Below are 8,281 nucleotides of genomic sequence, written 5' to 3'. Positions count from 1 at the left end.
AAAAGGGTTAGGTACTACGGTGAAGTTGAGCACCGCCTTTCATCCCCAAACGGATGGTCAAGCGGAGTGTACGATACAAACCCTTGGAGATATACTTAGAGATTGCATTATTGATTTTAAAGGGAGTTGGGATAGGCATTTACCTTTACTGGAGTTTGCCTACAACAACAATTTTTATTCATCCATTTCCATGGCTCCCTATGAAGTCTTGTACTGTATGAGGAGCAGGTCTCCTATTGGATGGTTTGAAGTGGGTGAACCATCACTTCTTGGTTATGAGTTGATTTTTAAGACTTTGGAAAGGTTCATATCATAAGGAACCGGTTGCAAACGACCTATAGTCGGCAAAAGCCTTATGCCGATAATAGGAGAAGGATTTGGAGTTCGGAGAAGGTAATAAGGTGTATTTGAAAATTTTGCCAATGAAAGGGTGGTTAGGTTTGGCAAGAAAGGGAAATTGATTCCTCGTTATGTGGGTCCCCATGAAATCTTGCAAAGGGTTTGTAAGGTTTCCTATGAATTGAAACTACCTAGTAATTGGTTTCGGTACATCTGGTTTTCTATGTTTCTATGTTGAAAAAGTGTATCGGTGATCCCGAGTCCATTTTTCCTATTGAGGGTCTTAGTGTCAAGGATAACCTCTCTTATGAGGAAGTCCTGGTTCAAGTTATTGATAGGCAAGTCAAGAAGTTGAGGAATAAAGAGGTGGTATCCGTAAAAGTGTTATGGAAAAATCAATTAGTTGAGGGTGCTACATGGGAGGCCGAGGCCGATATGAAATCCCGTTATCCTCATCTTTTTGAGAATTAAGGTTAGACATTCTTTTTAATTTTATAATTATGACAAGTATTTGTGTTTCTTGTTTTTTGGGTGAAGTGTTGCGAAAATGGCATTTTTGAAAACCCCACAATAAGTTTTACAGTGAAGTCACTGTAGTATTGCTATCAAAAACTTGAAATTTTGCTTTTTGCTTGTTTTGAGTTATGTTGTACATTTTGATATGATGAGTATTCATGAAATGATAGGTAGCATGTTGTTAAGATGAACTTTGCGCTAATTGACTCATATGATGTATGTTAATCTTATAAGTGTTGTGAGGAGGAAATGCCTCGTGATGAAGTGTTTTGAGCTGTGGGTGTGGTAATATGAGTTTTGATATTGCCTTGGTGAAGTGACATGATTTATGTTAAATGGATATTGTTGATTGTTTGGGCTGCTAGTATTGGGTCTATTCCGTCCTTTAAAAAAGTTCTAGTGTCATTCGAGGACAAATGTTCCAAGAGGGGGGGGGGGATAATGTAACACCTTGAAAATCCAAGACTCATGAAAAAGCCTAACATAACTGTCATAAATTCTAAACACTGCTTCTAAGTCCATTTTGAAAGAATATAGGTCAGGTAAAAGGTTTAAGAACCAAATGTCAAAAGACGTCCAGTAAGTTGGTTCAAAGAGGTGTTAGTGTGCCTTAGCCTTTTTACTAACTTTTAGGAAACAGAAATGCGTGGAATGGTAGCTAATGAGTATTTGGAGTGGTTTCATGATTGAAACATCTAGGTACGACTCCCCAAGGACCAACCAAGGGCCCTCGAGGAGAACCCCTGCAGTTTGATGCAACACTGACTGGCAGTGTGCATCGATGGGGAAGACGAAGGTTAGTAAGTGGACCGACGTGGCGTCGAAGTCCACCGTCGTCCCACACTTAGAGGAAGGCCCTTGTTTACCTAGCTCCTGTTACACTCGACGAAAGGGGACGACGAGGCGTCATCGGCACGAAGGGGCATCGAACCCACTTTCATCCCATACTTACAAAAATTGGAGGAAGCCTCACCTGCAAAGTCTTTGATAGAGACGATGGAAGTGCAGGATGGAGGGGAGGGGGGCTATCTGTCGACCCACCGACAGACCGTCGACGGGGTCTCGTCGGTGAGGGTCGAATTTCACTAATGAATATTAATGATTTCATTTAAAAAAATTAAATTATTTATATGTTAGATAGTGATTAAAGGGAAACTAATTAAGTTAATTAAGCCCCTCTATAAACACCCTTAACCCTCATTAACCTAAAGCCAACTCTCAAAATAAATCATCTTCCTTCTCTCTCTACAAGAACTCACCATTGAAGGCTAGAAAGAACTAAGGCTTGGGGTTTGGAAAAGGGTGGATTCTTCATCAAATTATTGAGAAACATTAAGGTATGGGTTCTATTCACCTTTGAGATCCTTTCCTCAAAGGGTTCCTTCAAAATGGATTTCAAAAAGTTGAGTTTTCTTATGGGTTTCATTCAATTACGAAATTGGAGCTATGGGTTGAGTTGATAGTTAATTCATAGGGTTATATTGAGTATATTTACATGTAATTCAACTTTTTTATGAAAATTGTTGATGGTTTGGTCAAATTGAAGAACATGATCCTCTATCCCTAACCATAGGTAGTGATCTTGACTTATGTTGTACGTTGATCATTCAATTGAGTTGGTTGTTGATTAGATTACTATCCTATGGTGCTATTATGGTTGAATTAATATGAATTATAGGATTATCATGCTAGTTCTTGAGATGTTATTTAGGTTATGAATTATAATATGAAATTAGCCTATGTATGTTGTCTCAAGTTGTGATCTAAAGATGAATTGTGTTATAGAGATACAATTGGCCTTGTTATTCTATTGATTATCATTGTGTTATGATGTTACTCCCCTAAGTTGGGTTGAGTTATGGTTTGATGGTAAGACCTTGATGATAGACTATGAGAAAGACTTGGTAAGTCTTAGAATCTCTATCTTTACTTTCAATTGTGAATAATTGTTATTAAGCTATGATATTACATTGGAGTATGCAGGGTGGTATGATGTTGAATTAAATGTCTTGAATATTTTGTGAGGTTGATTAAGGTGTATGTGCTATAAGGATGGTGAAATCTATCAATGTGCCTTAAAATATTATGAAATGCTAACGTGTTAACCTCACTTATATGAATTGTGATGAAAGGACTTAAACTCATACAATTATTATTGAGCTATTGATGATGATGATTATACAAGGGGTAGAACCTATGGCCTAAATTAAGTTATGGTTGATAATTAAAGGCTTAACGACATTTCAAAAAAGAACTCTAGCTTAGCAACGAGTGAACTAGATAGAAGTGTCCCTTCCCACATAGGGAAGGTAGGAGTACTACATCATTCTTGAGATTGGAGATAATAATGCATGGTGCATAAAGAGGACCCCAACTAAATCTCCTAGTTCTTGAACTATGTTGTCTCCATAGGAATACTAGTTAGTGGATCCACGTAGTTTCAATGTTTTACATTTTGGTACTACCTTGGCAAGTAGTCCACCTTCTTTCGGGTAGGGTTTTATGACACCGGATTCCACACTAGATCATGTGGTCTATGTCTTTTAGCGCAAGATGTTCCCAAAAGTTAAAATGAATTGAAGGACTTGAACTCTAACTTGGATAACCTAAGGGGTCTAGCTTAGTCTAGGTAGGGGTATGATACTCTACCTAGACATTGCACTAGTTAGTCTTGAGGGGAGTCTTAGGAGGATATTCTTATGTGTTTATGATACGATAATATATTATGTATATATATATGATGACCATGTCATATTGTTGATAATACATGTTGATTAGTTCTATTATGAATATGCCTTGGGTTATATTGATAATATAAGATGAAATGCAAGCCTAAATGCCATGAAATGTAAAGTTGGACATTGGTCATGTTTTCTTGTTGAGAATACTTGATTGAGTAAGGGTATGGGGCATTGCTTGGTCATTGCACTTGATGACAAAATAAGAACTTGTGAGTAGTTGTCTAGCTTATTGTGATATGTTTAACTCTTATTCGTTCTTGTGATATTATTCCTTGATATTAGGGTTGTAGTAATTCATGATTCTAAGTGTGTTGGGATAAGTATTATTTGTTGAGATAGTAAGCATGTTTGGTTGGTTAATATGATTTACTTGATTTTTGCATTAAGCCCAAAATGGGTAATATGACATGTTTTGATAAAAAGTCTTTTTTAGCATGTTTTGCTTGTGTATGTGCATAAGATCATATACTTAGTATATGTGGAGTAATAACCCCATTTTCTTCCCTTGTCCAAAACATTTTAGGTTCCGGTCATTGAAGAGTTAAGAAGGCAATATCGTTGAAGGCTTGGATTCTTCCTTTCATCCAAGTAGGGTAAGTCTCTAACTTTCGAGGGCAATGCCATATTATAGCTTTAGACTTTGTTATGAACTCATTGACTCTATCATTCTTTTCCTTGTTATTTGAGTGTTTTACTTTCGTTTGACCTATACATGGTCTTGTTGAATTGATGTAAGAGCTACGCCCATATTGTGATATTCGTTTAGATGGTATAAGATGAGACAATCATTGAGACTTTTTCTATATTTTTATATATATGTGCAATAAAAGTAGAAGGCTATGTAACCTTCCTATATGAAGGGTCTATGTATACTCGATATAAATATATATTATGTGTATATAGAGGTCTATGTAAACCTCCAAGTAGAGAAAGTAAAATTTTTAAATTTTTTTCGCATTTTTCAACATATGAATGTGATGACATGAAACTAAGAGGCTATTGTTAGTCTTTTAAAAGGATGATGACACCTGTTACGTCTAAGGGGTAAACCCAGATGTTCACATGCTTGAGGTTGATGCAATCCTCGATATCATGTCCAACACTGTTGGAGTGATTTGCACACCTTTGATCAAGCTTATAGAATTTGGAACTAGTATCCACCGGCTTGGGCCCTTCCAGGTGGATATATCCGGCCGCAGCCATTCGTTCTTATAGCTTTGTTCGGCTTTCGATGAGGGCGGTAAAGTTCCTGGGAGGCTTTTTCTCAAATCTGGGCTGAGGTGGATCTAACTGCCTCGTTAGGGAGGAGGCACCTGTTGATAACTTCTGGTTTTCAGTCGGGGAGCTTGGTTTCTGGGATAAGGATTTGTTTGGTAATTTGGTGATGGATCTGGATAATTTGGGGAGGTATTTTGGTATAGTGTATCTTGGTAATTCGGGGAGGTATTTTGGTAGAGTGGGGCTTGGACTTGATAGACTAGAGGCGTTGCTCTATAGCTCAACTGCACATTGGCACGGCTGGAAGCAACATTTTGGTAATGACGAGATGGAATTTGGTAAAGTGCAGGAGAATTTTGATAAACATGAGATGGATTTTGGTAATTCAGAGGGAGGACATTTTTGGTATGTAGGGTAGTATTTTGGTAGACTGGAGGAGGATTTTTTGGATGACTACGCAAGCTTGATAGGAGTTATGGGAAGGTCAAGGACGACCTTGGGAGGACAATGATTCAAGTGAAGCGGAAATACGACTATTTTACTTGTTTTCAAACCATCTTCGATAGTCTCACTAATCTTAACTATCTCAGCAAATTTTTATCTAACGAGCAACATGATCCCATCATAATATTCGGGCTCTTGCACCCGCACAAACACTTCCACTATTTCTTTCTCAAACATAGGCAGCGTTACCCTAGCTGCTTCCTTTCTCCACCTGTAGGCAAACTCTCTGTAGCTCTCAGTGGATTTATGCTTCATCTTTCCAAAGAGTACCAATCAGGAACGATTTTCACGTTGTGAGCAACCGAGCTTTCTTAACATGTCGAAGCATCCATGGGAAGTGAACCATTCCAGAGCCTCCCTGCACAGATTTTGGTTGAAGAGCCGCATTAACAGAGTTGCATCCCTACCAAATCCAACAAGCTGGTCGCAATAGGCTCTCAGATGAGCCATAGGGTTTCCCACTCCTTTGAAAGTATCAAACTTCGGGATCTTGAACCCTTCTAGAAAGTCCAGATTTGGATGAATGTATAAATCCTCATAGTTGAGACTGACGGTATTAGGGACGCATTGGAGCTCTTTCATAGCCTTCTTGATCTCTTCTTTTATGTCCACCTTTGCCTCTTCCTTTGCCCTCCTTTCCCTTTCCTGTTCCTCATAATGGTCCAAGCTCAAAACAGTGCATATCGTGCTCAGCAGGGATGGGTTTTTGGAAAGTGATTCTTTTAGGTAGGGGTGGATCTACAAAGGGACTCTGGTCATTTTGAGCGGTTCGATATTTTGTGGATAAGTCTGAGGATTGGTATTCTGATTTAAGTGGTGGTGGGGTGTTTGGGGATTGAAATTATTTTGATTTGGATTTTGGATTTGGTTTTGCGGTGGTGGAGCGGTTTGATATTGGATACTTTGAGGGTGGGATGGTATTTGAGTGTGGTTGTTTTGAGGAGGAGGTGGAGTTTGGTAGGATGCGGAAGCATAATGGGGATTTTAGGTTGTCAGGTCTATAGTAGAAGGATTCTGAGTAGGTGTAGATGGATGATTCTGAGTTGGCTCATGTTTGAAGAAGTGAAGTAGATAGGAGGTTCCCATCAGCAGCATTGACATTAAAACCTGGTGGAGGCAGATCCTGTCTCCTTTGCATCTCCACCCTCATTTCTGCAATCTGTTGCATAATCAATTCGTTCTGGTCCGCTATGGTGGGTTGATCCACCACAACGTCAGTGAGACTTACTTCTTAATTATTGTCTTCCATTACTGTTTTTCCTTTGTTTGAATCTTGTCTAGGAAAGGAATCTACAGGACCTTTGGATCTGGTAAAATTGGGATGATATGTCAGCTTAATCGACACAGATTAGTTTCAAAGTACCTGAGGAGGAAAACAACTCAAAGAAAGATTTGTTAGTTTAGATTCAGAATACAAAAATCATAATATCACACAGAGAGCATATAAACACACAAGTTGCTTTGTTTGAGGATATCTTCAACTCACGAGTAAGGACGAAAACAAATTTTTACAAGCAGGAGTTTGCTTTTATTTTTTTTACTTTGACACTGTCTTAGAAAGGCTAAATCATGTTGAGCTAAGGTCTTCTTGCAGCTTCTCTTTGACGTCCGTTGATCTAGTTTTGTATCCTCATTTAATATGAATGGGGAGAATGAAAAATTTTAAGGATAGGGGCCGGGCCTTGACAGGCTGCCTGCGTATCTCACAAGGAGAATTCAGGCCCAACGTAGTTTGAGTAGAAAATAAGTATTGATTTTCATTCATTCATTCATTATGATTACAAGTAAATTGAAATGCAACAATAGAGCTTTTAAAGATAAAACAACAATGAGATCTCACTCATTTTTCTTCTCATTGTAGCGTCAGTCACGAGGAACAAACTCAACTTGAATCTTTCCCATGTTGACGAGGTATTTGAGGTGTGGCGGAAGTCAAGAAACTTTTCAACATTGTGATCTATGGTTTTGTGATAGGGACAAAGCTTCCGAACTTCGTACTGAAGAGAACACGGGATGTCCACAGCCCTGTAGAAATGATGAAGACTCCATTCCGAACTAATTCTGATAGATTTCCATCATAGTTCTCTTGAAAGGCGTGAATGAGCAATGATAGAATATCGTCTTCTCTGTGACTGGTATGTCAAGCCACGGTTCATCACAGGCAAGGATGACGCCATCACCCCCAAGTGTTCGGAGTACTGTCCATACTGAACAAACGACGGACCGCGTTCTTTAACTCTATGCACTCTTCTATAGTATGCCCTTTCTGGTTGTGATGACACTCACAAGTCTTGTGGCTGTCCCCTATCCCACTTGGAAAAATGCTCTTTCGACGGGCCCTAGCATACGTCTAGATTGATAATGCTCGAAAATGAGGGCACACGAAAAGGCCTCTATCCTTTTATGATATTCCTGTGGATATGCCTCGAGAGAAATTTTCTTATCTCTTTTTGCCAGACGTCCTTTGAGAAAAGGTTCGCGGTCAAGTGCTTCCTCATAACTCGCTTCGTTTATTTCCTCCTCGGGGCTCCCTGGAGGAAATAGTAGGTCATACAGGTGCTTTTCAGCGCTGCTTTAGGATTTGAAGACACGATTTTGTTTTTGATTGAGGAACTCAAGAGTCCAAAAATTTGGTCGGACATTTCAGTAATAATGACTTGCATTTTTTCTGGAAATTTCTGGAGAAGAGTGGGTTAACGATATCCTCATTTAAAGCAACATATCACATAAACAGTTAGAAAACATATAACGCGTCCTAAACATGCTTGTGACCCTTTTATGCCAAGGGTAGGCCTAACGATTTGAAGGATATATAAGTCAGATGAAATATTTCATTGCCCTAAAACTCAATTTTATACAAATTTTAATAAAGATGAATGGGGATACATATCGGCTAAAACGGGATACAAAATAATCAGTCCAACGCAGGGGGTACAATCCTATACTATGCTTCCATAAAAGTA

Source organism: Solanum lycopersicum, chromosome 4, assembly GCF_036512215.1.
Source record: "Solanum lycopersicum chromosome 4, SLM_r2.1".
NCBI lineage: Eukaryota > Viridiplantae > Streptophyta > Magnoliopsida > Solanales > Solanaceae > Solanum > Solanum lycopersicum.
This window is presented reverse-complemented; position numbering follows the sequence as displayed.